General features: G+C 38.5%; 1 long non-coding RNA gene across 1 annotated transcript; it reads left to right on the top strand.

Annotated features, from left to right (window-relative positions):
* The first annotated feature begins 15,161 nt into the window (after positions 1 to 15,161).
* LOC122074512 lies at positions 15,162 to 17,350 on the top strand. The gene is made up of 4 exons (XR_006138987.1): positions 15,162 to 15,572; positions 16,028 to 16,161; positions 16,694 to 16,952; positions 17,054 to 17,350. It is a non-coding gene; the product is annotated as an uncharacterized LOC122074512 (long non-coding RNA).
* The last annotated feature ends 2,728 nt before the right edge of the window (positions 17,351 to 20,078 follow it).

The following is a 20,078-nucleotide window of genomic DNA, read 5'->3' as shown; positions in this document are numbered from 1 at the left end:
GTTCTAACACTGACACTTGCCCTGATGTGGAGGAACTTTCTCACTATTGATGTTTTTTGTCCTTTGTCGTCGTAATGTCTTGGGAAGACTTGGATTAGATGATTCGTCAAGTCAAGCACACCCAAATCCAACTATTGGCATACAAGTCAAGGGGTCCAACTTCTGTGACGCAGGATCAAGAAGATGATTCTAATCTCCTCCTTCATCGAAACCCATAAATATCATAGGAAGCAAACGAGAACCCAAGATAAAAAAATGTAACAAAGAACTAAGCCATGGGTCCTGATATTGTGTTGCTTTGGCTCCTCCTCTATATCCAGTTTTTACATATGGCCAGCGTTGGCAACATCTACGTTACCAATGGCAAAGCCTAATTGCTTGGATAAGCGTGATAATATCACAGTTCCGTACCCTTCGGCTTCGGAGCTAAAATGTGTTACAGAGATGAAAGTATTCGGCTAACTTGCAATGAAAACCCTTCAAAACTATTCCATTGAAAGTTGGAAGTGTCGCACATTTCAATACAAGGCCAAATGCGAGTCATGACTCATGACCGATGTAAGTAAGGAATGTTTCAACCGATCATGGTGCGTAGATAATTGTTACAGCAAACGCTAATAAGTACGAAAATAAACAAACATAGATTTGCTTAACACTCAAAGATTTGACGAGGTTCAAACACTGATGTATTGTGCTACGTCTTTGGACGTAGAAGATGTATCATTGTGTAGAAGAGATGTTACACCCAAATAATGGCAAAAAAACTCATTCTGAAACCCCAGCTCGAAAGACCTTAAATTACAACTACTTTCTCAACAAGATGATAGTATACTATATACTTCTCCAAGTCGACTGCGGGTCGATCCATCGGGTTGTGGTCAATTGGGTCATACCGTACCCCTCTACTTCTATCATAGATTTCAGAAAAAATCTCATTCAAATCGCCACAATAAATCTGTTGGAGCGGGTCATTCTTCAAAACTGGTCAAGAATTCGAGACAAACTTAACATTAATTTTACTTGACTATACTCTCAATTGCAAAGATAAGCCCCTCATCTTCTCAGACACAGAACAAATTGACTGTTCTAGGTTGTTACACTGAAGCATTTATCTCTGGCTCAAACGGTCAGAACTTCCTGAGTGGATGCCAAATGATCTGCTGTGAAAAGCATGGTCCTATCGAAGGTTCCTGCTCCGGCATCGGTTGTTGCCAGACCTCTATCTCAAAGGGCATCAAGAGTATCAGAATAGAAACTTACAGTTATGGCAATAGCTGCAGCTATGGTTTCCTTGTTGAACTCAAACAATTCAAATTCTCTGTATCCTATCTCTCGAATTTCAACATTTCACGAGTCCCGATTGTGTTAGATTTGGCAATAGAGCAGAAAAATGGTCCTTCTTGTGAAGAAGCTAAGAAATACAACCTCACTTATGCCTGTGGCAAAAACACTAACTGCTTTAACTCCAAAAGAATGGTTTGGGTATAGCTGCAAGTGTTCCCATAGTTATCATGGGAACCCTTACCCTCAAGACAGAAGCCAGGGTAATCATGCGTCAACCTTTACTCTGTGCACCATAGTCTATTTCGAATGTGGACCAAGTTCTTGTTTGTACGGGTTGATCAACACAGATGGAATCCATCATAGAGTTGATTGTTGGGTGAATTCCATCTGTGCGGGTAAGCTCCGTACGAAAATTGTTCTCCTACATTAATTTATTTGTGTTTATCTTGGTTGGAAAGACCTTTAGCTAGTAGGTTTGTCTGTCACAGACATAAATGAATGTGCAGATCCAATTAATAGTCCCTGCATTTCTTCCATCTTTTTTCGCCCTTTTTGTTGTTGTTCCTTTGTTCATTCTTTTTTAATTTTAATGCAATATTTGGACCTCTTAGCGAAAAAATAATAGTCCCTGCATTCGACTTCGACCTATACAAATTTGCTTGGGAGTTACAAATGCTCTTGCCCACCGGATTATGTTGGAGATGGGAAAAAGAATGGCCGTGGATGTACATTTCCAGTAATTCAGGTCACCGTAGGTAAAATACTCGTATCATATCCTACATATATTTGGGCATCTATCTCAGTACATTGACGTGTACCCTTAAGGTCCTCTCAGTCGTTGAATGCACACTGAACACCCCAGCGTCTGGAGAGGATCTAGATCCCTTGTCTTGATCAATATGTGACTTAATGGGGAGAAATTGGTTTGAGCAAATAAATTTTGAATTGGGGTAAGGAGACCGAGGCCCGGCCTAGTGTAGTTCAACTGAAATTAATTTAGCCCAGTGTGGGTAAACTGAATTAATGTTAGGCTTGCCCCAGAAATTGATATGTAAATAGTCTTTTTGGTTGAGCTGTTGCTTCTCCTAATGGCCATGTCGAAGGTGGATAAATAGCTCAATAGTAATTTTTCTTGTATTCACTCATTCTTTTGATTTAATGAAATTCATTTGCTGATCCTTAGCAAAAAAAAAGGCCCCAGTTGTATCCATCGCTGAAGCTGAGCACTGTCATAGCTAATTTTTCTATGGGAAGAAAAGTCGTGAAAGGTAGCGTGGCCACTGCACCAAGAAATATGGGAGGGCGAAATGACTGCCTTGCCCCACATTTGAGACCAGGCTTACCGTAAGTATCATATTGAAGATCTGCATTATTTATATTTAAGACGTTTCATTATGATTTTTGATCCAGACCCTATTTTTTTTTTTTGCACTTACTCCAGATATATGTGGATCCGACCTGTTCTATAAAAATCCCTACTTGTTTATTACGTAATCTAGGCTCCATGTATGCACCCCAATTTTGACCCAACTTCTAGTGTATTAATAAGTTCAATCTCTCCTTACAGGTATCGGATTGGGTTTCTTGTTTCTACTTATTGGTAGTTTATTGATACTTTGGCCACTTGAAAGGAGAAAAGAAAGCAAACTAAAATAAAAATTCTTCAAGCAAAATGGAGGTTTCTTCAAGCAAAATAGAGTGCCTTCTTTCCTGTTAATTGCTCCACAAGTACTACGCCAAAGCTATAAACATCACTCTTTTTTGTTAGTTGACTTGATTGATGGTATTCTGGGTCTAGGTAACCCAATGTTCCTTGTACTAGTGTACTAAATTGAGTTTGGTCTGAAGGAACTAACCTTGATGCACCAAAGTCCGACACCTTTGCCTTATAATTATCATCCAATAGAATATTTACAAACTTGATATCTCAATGAATGATAGGTGGTGAAGTTGCAGAATGCAAATAAGGAATAGCCTCTGATGTTTCCGCAGCTATCCTTAAACGATTATCCCATGAAATCGGAGTATTGCATCCCTCACCATGGATATGGTGGAATAAGGTTTTGTTCCTAACAAATTCATACACTAATATAGGAACCTCTGTCTCTAAGCAACAACGCAATAGCTTTACGAAATTTCTATGGTTGATTTGGGAGAGAATAACCACCTCATTTATGAATTGCTCGATCTAACTTTCATCAACTAATTTTGATTTCTTAACAGCAACAGTTCTGTGATCAGGCAGAATTCCCTTATATACTGTACCGTAGCCTCCTCGACCCAGGATCTGGTTCTGAGCCTAGTTGTTAGTTGCCTGCTTCCCTCTTTTTCAATAAAATTATCTTTTAGCAAAAAAAAAAAAAAAAAATCCAAGCTTTTTTTTTTTTTATCACTCAACACACATGCCAACATAACCTTCTATGAGAGGTGTTATAGGAACTTTTAGACTCAGGATTTGACTTGTCATTAAGATCGGTAGCTAGATCTCTGATTTTCCCTCTAGATTCCAAGTCTATCAGTCTTTATCTTATTTCTGTAGTTCCCTTTCATATTTCCCTTGGAATATCCCCAAAAAATCCTTTCCAATGCATTGGGTGCCAAACTCAGTGTCCGTTGGCTGGGAGGACCGGAGCATGCATGCCCATATGTTGGGGTGTGTGCTAGTATCCTCCTAGTCGTCGAATGCTTGATTATATACCCAGTGCATTGGAGAAGAGCCAGATCCAAACATCCCTCTTTCTAATATCTTCCACATTCCCTAACATTTCAATCTTATAAAAAAAAAAGAAAAAAAAGGAAAGAAGTCACATCAAGGAAATAACTGTGATCATTCGTGAATCACTACAAGAGTTGAAAGAGCGCAACACTTGTACAAGTAAGAACTCTCCCTATTTTCCTTCTCCCATTGATTATGTAAATAATTAAATTGTATTGCGACTTACCAATTGCTTCTGTAATTGGGGACCAAAGATTGAATCGTTTTGGTTTGAAACATTCTTTGTATTATTAAATGTCTATTCATAAATGTGGATTACAACTTGTCAATTCTTTAGTACTCTTAAATCTGAGCTAAACACAAATAAAGGTGGGGGGGGGGGTGGCTCTAGTACCTTTAAATCATTGTTATGATCCCATATCAATTATATGAAGGGTTGATCCCACTTTGGTTTCACAAGATAATTGATGTGAGTTAATATAGTTTTAAGTTACCTCAATTTGTAAGATGATATCAGTGGTATCAGAGCAATCGATCCTTGGCCAAACCCACAAGTACAATGGTCAATCTAATGCCAGAGTGAGACCAAAATTGATATCAATATTGATACTGATGTATATCGATCTATATCAGATAATTTCGGGCCCCAAGATTCCGATAACCTTTTCTCTTTTTTATTATTTTCTCTTTCATATTTTGTACCACTGATCTAATATGCAACCCCGATTTGATACAAATTCTTAAATCCATGATGAAGATTGACCCTTTCGAGTGACTTATGGGATATTTTTTCCCTATTTCTAGTTTTACTTTTGCAGAGATGGCATCACTCTAATAAAATATGCTAATTTTGGAGTTATTGATAGACTGGGTTTTCAACAGGAACAAGTGCGAATGTTGTTGCCAAAGACTAAAAATCTTATGAGGGTGGGTCTTTCTGCAACTAAGACTATGTTTGTTTGGCACGAAAAGAAGAGAAATAAAAAAATAAAAAAATAAAAAAAAAATAGAAAGAAAGAAAAGAAGTGGAAAAAAATAAAACTTGAAATTTTCTTATAGGTGTTTGATCGATGTTAAGAAAAATTTGGTTGCAGGAAAAATACAAAAATCTCATGGCTTTAGAAAGAGTATAGGATCCTTGTACTTCAGTTATGAGCTAATGACAATATAATTTAGTTTCAGAGCTCAACATGGTATCAAAAGCCATTTAAGCTCCAACGAGCTCATCCCCCATCCCCAACAATTTTCTTCTCTTCTAGTTGTGTGGTCTCCAAAGAGCTCCACACGCCCCTCTCTTACATCTCTTCTTTTGTGTGCTTATCTCCCTCAACCCCAACTATCCCATGCCCTCCTCCTCTCTCCCATTTCATGTGACACCCTCTCCCTCCCATGGCTGATCCAAAAACCAACACCCCTACTCCTCCCATGGCCGACCTAATCACCACCACTACTACCCTCTTCCCACCTGCACTCTAGAGTACATCACTTCATCTTTTTGAAGCTTTTTTTTGCTAAAAGATAACTTCATTAAGGAAAAAGAAGAAATGCATCAAAGAGCACTCAAAAGGACATAGTAGAAATCGCTAAGAAAACTTTCAAACTCCACCAGAGAGCAAGCAAACAACCTAGCAGAATCTAAATCTATGCATGTCCATAGCATCATTTTCCAGATCATTGACAATATGATCTGGAAATACCACTGAGAATTCTGAAGTACCAGCCTTAGAAGCCTTTTTTGTTAAAAAATTGCCATTGTATTTGCTTCATAAAAGCAATGAGATGTCTTCCAAGGAATAGACTCCAAATATTGGACAGAAGAAACCCATCTTTGAAGGGAAAAAAATTGTGTTTTGGTGGACTTAAATTGTACCTTACCTCACTAGATAACGCCTCTTTGAATATGTTGCAGGTGATCTACATTGCCCTCAGTATCCCACCAAAGCCAAGTTATGGCGTGAACAAGACGCCTCTATCATGAGTCTCCTCATTGACGCTTTCTCTGATGAGGCACTATTAGTAGCAGTCGGATGGACCACAAGCAAAGAGATATGGGATGCTCTTCATGCCGCATTCATCTCTCCTTCCACCATAAGGATTTTGTCCCTCAATATCTCCCTTTAAAATCGATTTCAGAAACCAAATGAGACTATCACTCAATTCCTATATCGAGCCAAATCTTTGTCAGATGAATTAGCCATAGTTGGGAAACCTCTCCCACTAGGAAGACTTCTTCATTCATATATTTAGGGTTCTCCGCACTGATAATTAGGCCCTTACCTCCATCATAATGGTGCAAAAGGATCCGATCTCTTACATAATCAACTCTTGACGTCCTATTGTTGACCCAGCTATTGATGCCTCAACCAATCGCATTCACCAAGGTCGTGGTGCCTCATGACTTCATTTACTCGTCAACTTTAAGGATGGTGGAATAACTGGTCAACTCTGAGGATGGTGGAATAACTATCTATCTACCAATTAGAGATCTGCAATTGGATGCCCAATCGACACCGAAAGAAGAAATAAAATGTGATTTATATAAACCTATCTTAAATGGTACTGATAAAAGAATTTTTTTTTTTTTGGGTGCAAATACTAATAAAAGATTTAGACTAATTAGTATTTTGTTGATTTAATTGTTTTGAAAATGTTTTATAAGAACAAAATTTTTGTTATTATATATCTATGGACATATATAATATAAATGAGAAAAAAAATTATACAATGTTGTCGTGCGAATTCCTTACATGTCTCCTCCCAAACAAGAGGATCACACATGTCTACTCCCAAACAATTGGATAACACTTTTTTTCGCTAAAAAGTCATGTATATTAAAAGAAAATGAAGAAAAAAGAAAAAATAGTACATCAGATGAGGAAGGGAGAAATACCCAACACTCACACTAAGAAGAGAGGGAGAAGCAGAAACTCCACCTTCGGCATTGCCATCAGCAGAATTACGCAACTACCCAACTCCACCAAAAACAAAAAATCTGGAAAGAGAAGAAATTCCTAGGTGAATCTGAACCTAGGCCGACCCGATGCATCCATGTCTAATTCCATTTGAACCAGGGTTGGCCAAATTGAAATAGGCTCTGACACTTCAAAACGAGCAGCTGACTTTGACAAAAAATCCGCCACTGAATTTGCTTCCCTATAGCAATGCGTTATTTTCCATTCCACATCCTCCAAATAAGAAATACAATTTATCCATCTTTGCCGAGCTATCCATGGACTTTGCCTCTTCTGAAAAATACTCACAACTGCAACTGAATCACATTCTATCCAGAGCCGTTTCACATTATGCTGCTTAGCTAATTCAATCCCTATCATAAGCGCTAAAAATTCAGCCTCAAAATTTGTGCGAGTTCCTAGAAATTTTCTGAAATTTGCCACTACCTCTGCCTTTTCATTACGAAGGATTCCCCCTGCTCCAGACTTCCCTGGATTACCAATAGAGCAACCATCCGAATTGATTTTTATCCAACCTGGATTAGGAGGGCACCAGAAAATATTGAAGATTTCCCGAGGCCTTCTCCGCACTCCTGAAATACCCAATCTTCTTGCAGTGATAAGATCCGAAATTGAGATGGCTGCCCCTGAATGAACCAGCTCTTGGCAGCTAATTTCTCTCTTCACTTGTCCAAAACAATGCTCTTTTGATTTTGAGATTCCTTCGAATTTTCTTCCATTCCTCTCCAACCAAGTAAAGTAAGGGATTAAAACAAAACCCTTCAGCCACACCCCTTTAAAGATGGTCTTCTTGGCCTGATCTTTCCACCAAGCTATCAAACTTTCAACTCCTTCAAATCCAGGCCACCTAAACCCAAAACAACAACAAAATTTCTGCCACATGAAACCTGCAAAAGAGCATTCATACATGGTATGATTTATTGACTCTTCCGCTATGCCACAGAGAGTGCACTGAGATGGCAATGGAACCCCTCTCTTTTTCACATTATCATCAGTAGCAAGCTTATTTTTCAACATTCTCCATCCAAACACCGATTGGCGAGGCTGAAGATGAGAATTCCAAATCAATGAATACCACCCCACCTTTGGCGATTCCCGTCTTACTTTGTCCCAAGCCGATTTTATTGTAAAAACTCCAGATGAATTTAATTCAAAATGACAAATATCATCCAGATCTGAAATTATGATATCCTTGGCCTGATCAAAGATATTTTGAAAAAATTCAGAGCTCACCTGGGGAAAATTCCACTCATCTTGGCAAATGAAATCAGAAACCTTTGCCTGCATCGAATCAAAGATATCTAACTGCAAACCATACATCTCCTCAATAGACTTCTTTCCCAGCCAGCTATCTTTCCAAAAATTTATCCTCTGACCATTCCCAACAGTCCATTGCTCATGAGACTGTACCCACCGCCACACCTTTTTAAGACCAGGCCATATCGAAGAGGAAAGGTAGGTAGTTTTCAGCGAACCATCAATCTTCAGAAAACGGGCACGAAAGAAAACACTCATTAGAGAATTTCCATTTTTGATTTGCCATGCTAAGTTGCACAGGCATGCAAAATTAACATCTCGCAACCTCCTAATGCCAAGACCGCCTTCCCTGGTAGGTTTACATACCTCATCCCACTTCACCACTATCTTCTTCCCTGTCTCCATGTCACCAGACCATATGAAGTTTCGCATCCACTTTTCTACTAATTTTATTGAGCTTCCTGGCCACCAATAAATCCCGAAATTATGAATTGGAATGCTTGAAATCACTGATTTAACCAGCTCCACCCTACCAGCCATAGAGAGAATCCGACCCTTCCATCCCGATAACCTCTTCTTGATTTTATCCATCAGCGGTAACATGTGGTCCCGTTGAACTCTCCCCTTGAAGATCTCCACACCTAAATATTTAGTAGGCTGCCTTGCAGATTGGATTCCCATAAAAGTACTTATAAAATGTTTCCTGTGAGGGGCAACCTTTCCAAAAAACAAACTACTTTTTTCTAGATTAAATATCTGGCCAGAGAATGCCTGATATTTATCAAGAAAAGCCTTAAGATTTTTGACAAACTGAGCAGATGCATTAATGAAAATGAAAATGTCATCAGCAAACAATAAATGGGAGGGAGTTAACACACCTCGAGGCCCAGGAAGAGACTTTATCAAACCATTCTGAACCATGCTTCTAAGACCTCTACAGAGAACCTCTTCTGCTAGAATAAATAAAAAGGGAGACAAAGGATCTCCTTGTCGGAGACCTCTACCAACCCCAAAGAACCCCACCGGGCCACCGTTCACAAAAATTGATACTCTGGAGGATAGAAGAAGGTTGTGAATCCAAGAAATCCACCTAGATGAGAACCCAAATTTGCACAGAACTGCAAAGAGGAATTCCCAAGCTAGAGAGTCATACGCCTTTTGAACATCGAGCTTCAGACCCATTCCACCACCCCTAACTGAAGAATGCATCAAATTTGACAGTTCTGAGGCGAGGCTGATATTTGCTGAAATTATTTTACCCTGCTGGAAAGCGCCTTGCTCTTCCGAAATCAATTTAGGCAAAACAACAAGTAATCTTGAAGATAGAATTTTTGATATCACTTTGCAATAAAAATTCCCCATACATATAGGTCGAAACCTATCTAGAGAGGCCGCCCCCTCAACTTTGGGGATCAAGGAAATAAAGCAGTTATTTATTCCTTTAGGAAGCCGCCCTTCCTCAAAGAATTTTTTCACTGCCCTGAAAAAATCACCCTCAACAATAGTCCAACATCGCCTGAAGAAACTACCTGGGAACCCATCAGGACCTGGAGAGCTAACAGGATCTAAATCCCAAACAGCTTGTTTTATTTCGTCCCCACTCGGGACAATCTCCAATCCTGCCACGTCCTCCTCCTCCAACACTCTGGGAATATTATCAAGAAGGTCATTATGAACCGTGATTTCATCAGCCTCATGAAATTTCTCAAAAAAAATCAGCGACATAAAACGATATTCCCTGTTGGTCTGAAACCCAAGTTCCATCTTCCTTTTTTAGGGAGGTTATCTGATTTTTCAACCTCCTAAGCTTCACGGAGAGATGAAAAATCTTCGAGTTACAATCTCCATTTTTCATCCATCTCAGTTTAGCTTTTTCAGCCCACAACTTCTCGTACATTTGGTTGGCCTTCAATAATACTGTTTTTGCATCTGCCTCTCTGTTAAATAATTCATCATTCATCCCAGCCACCTCTATCCCACCTCTATCTTGAACCTTCTTTAATTCCAGCTTTGCTTTATCGACCTCATCATTCAGGTTAGGAAAATTGGCCCTCGCCCAAACCTTTAAATTCTCCTTGACCTGCTTTAATTTTTGTGCCAGAACGAAAATTGGATTACCCCCTATCGAAGTTTTCCAAGCTTCCTCAACCACAGAGATAAATTGATCATTTTCCATCCAAAAGCTATGGAATCTAAAGGGAATATTTGTAGGTCTTTGAACATCATCAGAGACAACAATTAAAGGGGCATGATCTGATACCGAAGACAACAAAACACGCTGCTTCACATTTCTAAACACATCTATCCACTTCCCATTACAAAAACTCCGATCCAACACTGCAACTGCATGACCCCTTCGACGATTATTAGTCCAAGTGAATTTCTTTCCCTGAGAAGGGATAGAAAGCAATTCACACGCATCAACCATAGCCTGGAATTCAGCAGCTGATCCAAGATTAAACTTACCAGGACCTCTTTTCTCATGCGAGAACAGGGTTGCATTGAAATCCCCCATCACAGACCACGGAACCAAAGCAGATATCGGCAACTCCAAATCTAACCACAATTGCCTCCGCATAATTTTAAAAGAACTTGCATGTACAAAAGAAATACCCACTTTACTACCTGGCCAATCAAAGATGACTGATATATATTGATCAGACATACCTGCAACAACTGGTCTCGAAACCCCCAACTTCCATATAATCCATAAATTTGGGACTTTGTCATCCCGAAAATTATGAATGAAATCCACAGCATACCCCAACCGACTAAAGAAAATAACAGGAAATTTACATACCTGAACCATGGGTTCAGCCAAGCATAACACATCCGGGGCATGCTCCTTCACCAGTAGACGTAAAGCGCACAACCCTGCTGCCTTCCTAACACCCCGAATGTTCCAATATAGAATCTTCATGAATTACTTCTTAGAGAATTGATTTTTATCAGACTTTTTAGCCTGACTACCTGTTTTCTTTCTTTGCTTTCCACCCTCAAGCATACCTCCGGCCTCCTTCTCCCGAGCCACTGCCACCGTATCCATTCTTATAATTTCTGAATGCACAATAGAGACTGTTCCCCTTGAACATTCCACCCTGGGAAAAGAAGCAACCACATGATCCTCACCAGGGTCTTCAACAACTGGCTGCATAGCACTGGCCATGGCAACACCACGTCCAGGTCCTTGACCCCCACCGAGCCTTCTATAACGAGAAGGATACCTCCCCTCCGGAACAGCAACCTCGCCCACAGGAGTAAGCCCCATTCTGGGTTCGTTCCCCCCCAATGGATCCACTGGCGGATCACCAGGAACTCCATGGAGCGGGTTCTCAGTTGGCTTTGGATCAGAGTCAACATCCGATCCCTCATCCATTCGAAATACCTCTCCTTCCTTAGGTAGAATATTAGAAATCTCTCCTTCCTTATTTATAGGATTAGAATCAGACTCTAATTCTATAACCGTCCCTGACACAAAGCCTTCCTTAATTCCATAATTTTCATCTCCGTTGGACTCCTTTCCTAACACGTTTGAGACAGAGTTGGAAGGATTCAAAAATATTTGAATATCTCCCCCAGCCTTAGACGAATTTGAATTAGGAGAGATTTGATCTTGAATAGGATCAAAATTATTCTGCTGATGTGGCAAAGATCTTCCCCTAGAAAGAGATTCTCTCACCGAGTTACTCCCACCTGAGTTGACTCCATCTTCAACATATACCGCCCCTGGAACCTTTGCTAACTTATCAGCCGCACATTGCTTTTCATCATCCAATCTTTTCAGCCTACACTTGGAAATCAAATGTCCGACTCGTTTACAGTATCCACAACGCTCCACATTATCTTCATACACCACCTTTTGACAGAAACCATACACCTGAGATGTACCTGGTTCTAATCTTTCCACCTGTACTTCCTCCACCCTCTCTGCCAAGTCAGAGATATCAACCTCCACCAGCACTCTCGCAAAGAAGCCAAGAATGCCTTGTCTTGTTCGTCTGTCTAGGGACACAGGGCGCCCTACTGCCTTTGCTATAGACAGTAACACATTTTCGTGCCAGTATTCAAGCGGGAGATCAGGAAACCGTATCCATACAAGCTTTGTGAGAAGATGCTTCTCGTGAATGTTAAAATCAGGTTTCCAATGTTGAAATCGAATGACCTGATCACCAATCCTAAGGGGAGACCTTCGCCACACCGCTGCCTTGTCGCCCTCGCACTGAAATTGAAAAATTACATAACCTTTTCCCAATGGATGCATAAGCACCCCTTGACTGAGGTTCCATTTTTCCCGAGCCTCCGCTCTCAAACCATCCAAAGAAATCAATCGGAAGTTTACCCTACCGATTAAGGCAAAACGAAAATTTTGTCTCTTCAATTCATAGTCTCTCTGCGGGATCATTACTCGTCTTTTACTCCCTACCTGAATCGGCTCTGGGAGAGTGTCAATGGCAGGCCAAGACGAAACACCCAAGGCTTTTGCATATGTACGTCGCTGGCCTGCATCCTTGTGCCTTTCATCCTGTGGAGGACCATCTGGACCACGATCCAGAGACTCCCGAGCTCCACCATCGTCATCCTCCACAGCCATAACTCCATTCTCCCCTGAATCGCCAGACACTCTCTCTCCTCCAAAATGCATGGTCTAGTGACCTGACGAAGACAGAAAGAGAGGCTGGACTGGTCGGAGTTCTTCAGATCCAAAGAAATCAGCAAGGGCTGGACAGAGAAATCAGTTCTTCAGTGTTCGGTGTGTTGGATCTGATCGGAGTTCGGTGAAGCTGAAATTCAGTGGAGAAGAGTTTTCAGATCTGCTCGGATCTGCTCAGATCTGCTCAGATCTGCACTTCTTCTTCTTCTTCTTCTTCTTCTTCTTCTTCTTCTTCTTCTCTTCTTCTCTTCTTCTTCCTTACTGCTGGAACAACCGAACCTGCCTTTCCTTGGCGCCGACAAATCCGCAGTGAAGATCGAATGTTGGATCTAGATGTTCATTATCAGTAGATCGGAAGCTCAGAAGAAGCTCCAAAGCAAAGCGAGCAAAACTCGGAACAGTACTTCAAACCGTTAACTTCAGATCTGAAACTCGGAACAGTACTTCAAACCGTGAACTTCAGATCTGACGTGAACTTCAGATCTGTGGAGAAACTTCGGACGCCGTGAACTTCAGATCTGACGTGAACTTCAAACCCTGTTACCTCCCATCGCCATGGATTGAAGGCAAGGCGACTCAAACATTCTCTCTTCTCCATAAAAAAAAATCCCTCTACTTGACCATTTTAAGTTGTCGTCCTTCACTCCTCCATACACACACTATACATTGGGATTTTTTTATCAACACTTCTTAAGGTGTCAAATTTTTTGTCACCAAACATTTTTTTGCACTTTTGGTATGATCGATACAATTTTTTTCCGAATGAGGTTAATGGTATCATTTTTGTTTATTTGCATGATAATGACAACTTTTGATAATAACATAATGATATTTGACTTTCAAATTATTTCTGAAAACCTTTTTATACCCAATCTTATTAACCTTTTGGGAATAGGAGAAGGGACAACTAAGAGAAAGTGTCAAATTCTAAATACACTTATAGAGGTGTTATCAAGACACTCTTACATGTATATGGGAGAAGGAAGTGGACAATTCCTCCCTAATGATTACTTAAATGTCACCTCACAAACAATCGAACAACACATTCTCTCTTCTCCATTAAAGATCTTTCTACTTGACCGTATGAAGTTCTCTCCGTTCCCTTTGCACGCATATACACACAGTTTAAGACTTTAAATGAAACATCTATAGGTGTATTCAAAACTTGACCCGTTCTTTTGATAGACACTTGTCTTTGCTTTTTTTTTTTTTTTTTTTTTTTTAAATTATTTGAAAGTTGACTTATCATTATATTGTAATAATTAGTGAAAAAATAAAATTACAATATTTTTCTAAGAAAGTTACACCTTAAGATGCATCAATAAGAAAATCCCAAATATATATCATGCTATCATACTACTATTAAAAAGTACGTACTCCCTGTCTTTGGTATACTTTTTAAAAAAGACAAAAAAAATCCATTGACATCTACAAAACAAATTTTCAAATGACCAAAAAATAACGAATTTTTTTTCAAATGACCAAAAAACTCCTCAAAATGGAAGATGAAGAAAAATAAAAATTCAAAAAATCTCTCTCTCTCTCTCTCTCTCTCTATATATATATATATATTTAAATCTCTATAATTATTTTAAAAAACATCTCACTCATCCTCTGACCCCTCAAAATGGAAGATGAAAAATAATAATAAACTCTCTATAATTCTCTCCCTCCCTCTCTCAAATCATCTCTATAGTGCCTCATCCCCCTCTCTCTCTCTCTTAAAAATCGATGTATCTTTCTCCCACAGGAAAAAAAAAAACTTGAGCACATAGGGAAAGTTTTAAATAGCTAAATTGTTGCCTCTCTCCTCTCCCTTAAACGTCTTTATAGTGCCTCATTCCTCTCTCTTTCTCTCTCTCTCTCTCTCTCTCTCTCTCTCCTAAAATGACGTATCTCTGTATCAAAAAAAAAAAAAGTGGGCATATGATAACGCACAAAAAGGATGATAACGCACAAAAAGGGAAAAGTTTTAAGAAAATTCTCATAAATTTATTTCAAATAATCATTTCCATAAATGTGGACACATAATAATGCATAAAAGGGGAAGTTTTGAAAAAATCCTCGTAGCTTTATATCGAATAACCCTTTTCATAAAAGTGGGCACATAAAAGGGGGAAGTTTAAAAAAAAAGTCCCTAATAAGTAGAATCAAATCATGGAACAATTATTTGGAGGATTGAAAAATAATAGGGATGGGTATGAAAACCTTAATCTAGCTTGTCATCTCACCTTTCATGGATCTAAAGGACTATAGCTGGGTCTATATAAATTGCAATCTCTTCATCGAGAATTTTGAATCGCATCTCTTCAGGTACAGTCTGAAACCCTCACTACGAGGAGATTCTGGCTCCCATTATCTTCAACTATATTTTTATTCGTAGCCTCTTCATTGACATTCTGGATCCTCTTCATGGAGAGTCTGGTGATGGAGTTCAATGACGTTCTTCCCACTGGGGAGGGGATTTTGGGGATATAAGGAGAAAAATGAAAGGACTCTATCGGAGGTTATCTACTGCTCATTCATTTTCTTCCAAAAAATTTCCCCCATCATTTGGAGAATCTTTTTTTCTTTAATCATTCTATGTAGCATTTATGAACATAAATTGGAGAAGAAGAATATGGTCGATACACAATTTAAACCTGCTAAAGCCTGGCATTGTTTTACAAATTGGGATGAACCTGTTTGCAAGGTTTGTAGATTGTTTCTCGATCCTTGTTTGAGTAAGGCTGTGTGGTTGTCAAGAATATAAATTTGTATTATTTATTTGGGTTTAACTTGCTCTGGATTGTTTTTATGTATCATATAGATTATTCTTAACTTCATTTTATGACTTAATTGTGATAAAAAACGAAGGGAAGGAAAGGTAGAAGCAAGTAGTTATTATTTCTGAAATGTTTTGGGTAACAAGGATGACTTCAATAATTTTATTGTTCTTTTTATATCTTCGTTTTACTTTCTAATCAACATGGATTTTTTAAATCTAGAAGAAAAAAATGTTAGAAGACTGAGTTTTGACAAAACCTCCAGGTTTAAGGAGAAATTGATCTAACCAATTTGTGAAGGGAACACCAAAAAGTGAAAATGTTGTATGTAACTGCACTTAAAATGTTTGATGATATGCCTAACATAAATGTCATTTTGTAGATTTCAAATCTTCCTGGCAAAGAGTTCACATGATGAGATCCTGGTGTTGGAGTTCGATGACATTGTTCCTGTTGGGGAGTGGATTTACTGATTGGATTCTATAGAACCATTATGGACAATATGAAAGGACTAAAGTAGGTGATTAGTGCTAATTAATGGGTTATTTCTTTTATGATTAGATGGTTAATATCTCTCTCTCTCTCTCTCTCTCTCTCTCTCTCTCTCTCTCATTTTCTGCAACATTTTCTTTTTCAAAGGTGAGAGGAAAGGGGAATCCAATTCCCATGAGAAGCATGTGGTGGGTTGATGCAACAAATAATAGTACTTTCTGTCATAACGAATTCTTCTTAGTAGTACTTTCAAGAGTGTCAAGAGACTTTTTTTTGATATAGTACTACTTTTTGTCATAAATAATGCATTATCTTGATGCTTCATAGGATTTATATATCACGAATAGATTTTAACAACTTAGATTTTTAGGGACTTTCTAGAATCTAAAATTGGAGTTCAGTTTATCCTACACTGCTCTAAGTTTTTTTTTTTTTTTGATAAGTTTAATTCTTTTTATGGGTGTTGTATCCTGTATAACTTGTTCTTATGGCATCTTGATTAAACATACCCTTTCTTTGGTTCAACCATTGAATCAATTGTCTCTCTTGCTAACAGAAGAGCAACATGGAAATGATTCTGCAACAAAATGATAAATCTTCTAGATTTTCATGTTTATTTCGAAGGAGGCTATTTGTTGGATCATAGCAGCAATATTTTCTTGAGAGGTTGGAATTTTTGGAAGCCATACAGATGACAAGAGGAGGGAAAGATAGAACAGAAGAAGCCAAATGTTGAACAAGTCGCCAATATTTCTGATGCCAGAACTTGGCACTTTAGCAATTATAGTTTTAATCCCCAAATCAACTATTCACAGGTTTCACTCACTTTCCTTTCATTTCTTCTTCTGTTATTCTCTATTCATTTCCTTGCATCCTTCATTCTGTAACTGATCTCTCCCCTCCTTTAATGTTTTAGAGAAAGCCTAAAGCACAAGTGGGAGATGGTCCAGATCAATAAATGCTCCGCACTTCAAGTTACAGAAACCGATACCAAAAGAGGACTCAAGAAATTAGTCCTTTTTAGAGTTTATTGCCACTTTGGCCTATTTGGGTCTTGGATTGGATTATGGGTATCCCTTGTTTTTTTCTTTCTCCAGAACACACATTGATACCTGTTCAATGTTGGATTGGATTCGACTTTTTATGTCTTCTTTTCCTCCATTAATAGTTGTAACACAACTACCCATATATGGTAATTCAGTTGTTTATTTTATTTGTTTATTATTTATAAAATCAGATTATTAGGAAAGAACAAGAATTTGGATAGTTGTACTCAAATGTCCTTATCATGTGTTATACGATACGGAAACTCTTGTTTCTGTAGGAGATTTTTTTTTTTTTTTGAGGCCTTACCTATTCCTAGATTTCGTTATGCCATATGTTTGCTATAGATGAGAACAATGACTACATCCCAACCTTCTATATCCTGATGTAAATGGACAACAAAACTTGGTTCTTATGACATAGGACCTGTAGAATACTTTGGAGCTTTAAGCATTTCTTATGCATTATAATTAAAGGAGATCTGGACTTACCATTAGGTGGACCATAAACATTTTCTAGACGGTAGATTGACATGTGATCAGGATTGTTAATTTTTAATCTTTTTTCTATAATATTGTTAATGAATATGTCAGTAAGACTTGAGAAATAAATATGATATCAGATGGAGCATAATCAAATGGTTACACTGAAGTTTTACCCATCCAATCTTTGAGATGGGACAATATACGAAATGACACTTCTAATCCACTGTATTGCTACTGAATAGAAAGGTTTCTCAATCCTTCCCTATTTGTACCATTTTTGTAAGATGAACGAAAACATGTGTTAACAAGTAAGAACTTGGCAAAGATCAAATATTAGGCAGAGAAGTTTCGTAGTGAAATCTAGGCCCCCCCAAAAAAATAAAATAAATAAAGCTTCATAGTGATATTATATGTTACTCTTGGATTTAGGTTTATTGCTCACGAAAGCATCTTTTGCATCTATATCCTAAGTTAGTTGTAGGGTAATTGATGATTTATTTTTCTTATGAAATCATAAAAACTTACCAAATCGTACTATTATATTCATACTATTCACAAAAAATGATGTCATTGATTTGACCTTAGTTTAAGTTTTTTTATTAAAAAAAATTAGGTCAAAATTTGTCAGTAAAGATATTTTGAAACCTTTTGACATGAGTTAATATCACCCACCCAATGAGCTGGAATGTAGATTGAATGAATGATATGTTACTGGTTTGGGATTAACAAAATTATGGCAAAACTACTAATGTGAGACGGATAACAGAAATTACTGACATGCTTAACTTTCCTACTTGATTGAATAGATATTAATAGATATCTACAATAGTAACTGGATTTGTATGTATTACTGTAGCAAAATTAAGAAAACTAGAATTATAATAACATATTATGTTGCACCCTATAACTACATTCTAAACCACCAAATATGCTTGATTGAAGCTTCCATCAATTTGAAATGATTTTTTTTTCTTGGCTTTTCTCGTAGTTTGAAGGAGATAGAGGCCCACACGTGCATTTGCACGTGCAACAGGAAGTTCCTATACTAGGACGTTTGGTTCTAGGCAGCTGGAAACTCTCATTGCCGAACCTATTGGAGGAAGCCACTTTATGTAGCAGTGTTGGAGATGACGTATTTTTTTGGAAGGGAGGTGGAGTCGGAGATGGAGTGGAAGGGGAAAGATAGAAGAAGAAGAAGAAGAAAAAGACCGTGGAGCGACGGTATTGATTAGGTTTTGTAGGACAACAGCTATAAATGATTGAAATCTTTTATTTTTCATCTGACAGTCACTAAACCGCATACCTAATTCCAATGTAACCCGCAAGCATTCCTTTCTTTTTCCTCTCTCTCTCTCTCTCTCTCTCTCTCTCTCTCTCTCTATACACATCTTCTCAACTAATACCCACCAAATGAGTTGGAAGATTTGAAATAGTTGATCGGTCAAGCACTCCCAAACCAAGTTTTCATTTAGATAGGATCCGCTGCTCGTACAATCACTTGGTCATACAAGTCAGTATCCAACACATGTCCCATCTTCTGTCATTACAAGGATAATGAGGGATGCTTTCTGGAAACAAAAAGGACAGATGTTGGATGCTGACTCGTACAACCAGGTGATCGTACGAGCAACTGATCCATTCTCATTTCCATTTAGCATTAGCGATATTAAGATGCAAGTTCTGTAATCTGCTTCATGTAATCTACGTCATCACTGTAGTTATTCACACGCAAGACTTCTTTCATTGAAACCCTGCAGGCTTGCACCAATCTAAAAACCTATATAATAGTAGTTGAAGCAAAGGAACCATTGAAAAGCATCAAATTTTGAACCCATTAACCTTGAGTCATCTTCTAGTGCATCAGCTTCTCCTCCTAGTCTTGGTCTTGATATGGGTAGCTGTAGCATCCGCATCGCCAATGGTGAAGACGAATTGTCCAGACAAATGTGGAAACATCTCAGTTCCCTATCCCTTCGGCTTTGGAAATGATGAAAGCTGTTACAGATCCTTTGGGTTTGGACTATCAGGACAGTTAGCGTCCCACTCGAACTCAACCTCTAGAGTCATACTCATACTCAACAACCTCTCCTACATTGTAGGCATTTTCAGTGAGCACAAACTCTAGAGACTACTTGCAGTCCAATACTACCTCATGAGATAGTAGAGTTGGAATAGGATCCCACATGTGATCATAGAGTTAGTCTATAACTCAATAATTGTAATCTCTATATAAGAGCACCATTGTACACTTATTAATGTTAATGCCAATAGACTATTTCAACATGGTATCACGAGCCGCATAAAGCTCCACCGAGCACCTTCCTCATCCCCACGTTTTCCTCCCTTTCTCTTATTCCACTCCACTACCTCTCCAATAACCCACGCCTCCCCATCTTCCTCTCTTGCAAAAAA

The sequence above is a fragment of the Macadamia integrifolia genome, chromosome 1 (assembly GCF_013358625.1).
Source record: "Macadamia integrifolia cultivar HAES 741 chromosome 1, SCU_Mint_v3, whole genome shotgun sequence".
NCBI lineage: Eukaryota > Viridiplantae > Streptophyta > Magnoliopsida > Proteales > Proteaceae > Macadamia > Macadamia integrifolia.
Note: the sequence above shows the minus strand (reverse complement) of the source record. Positions and strands in the feature narration are given on the sequence as shown.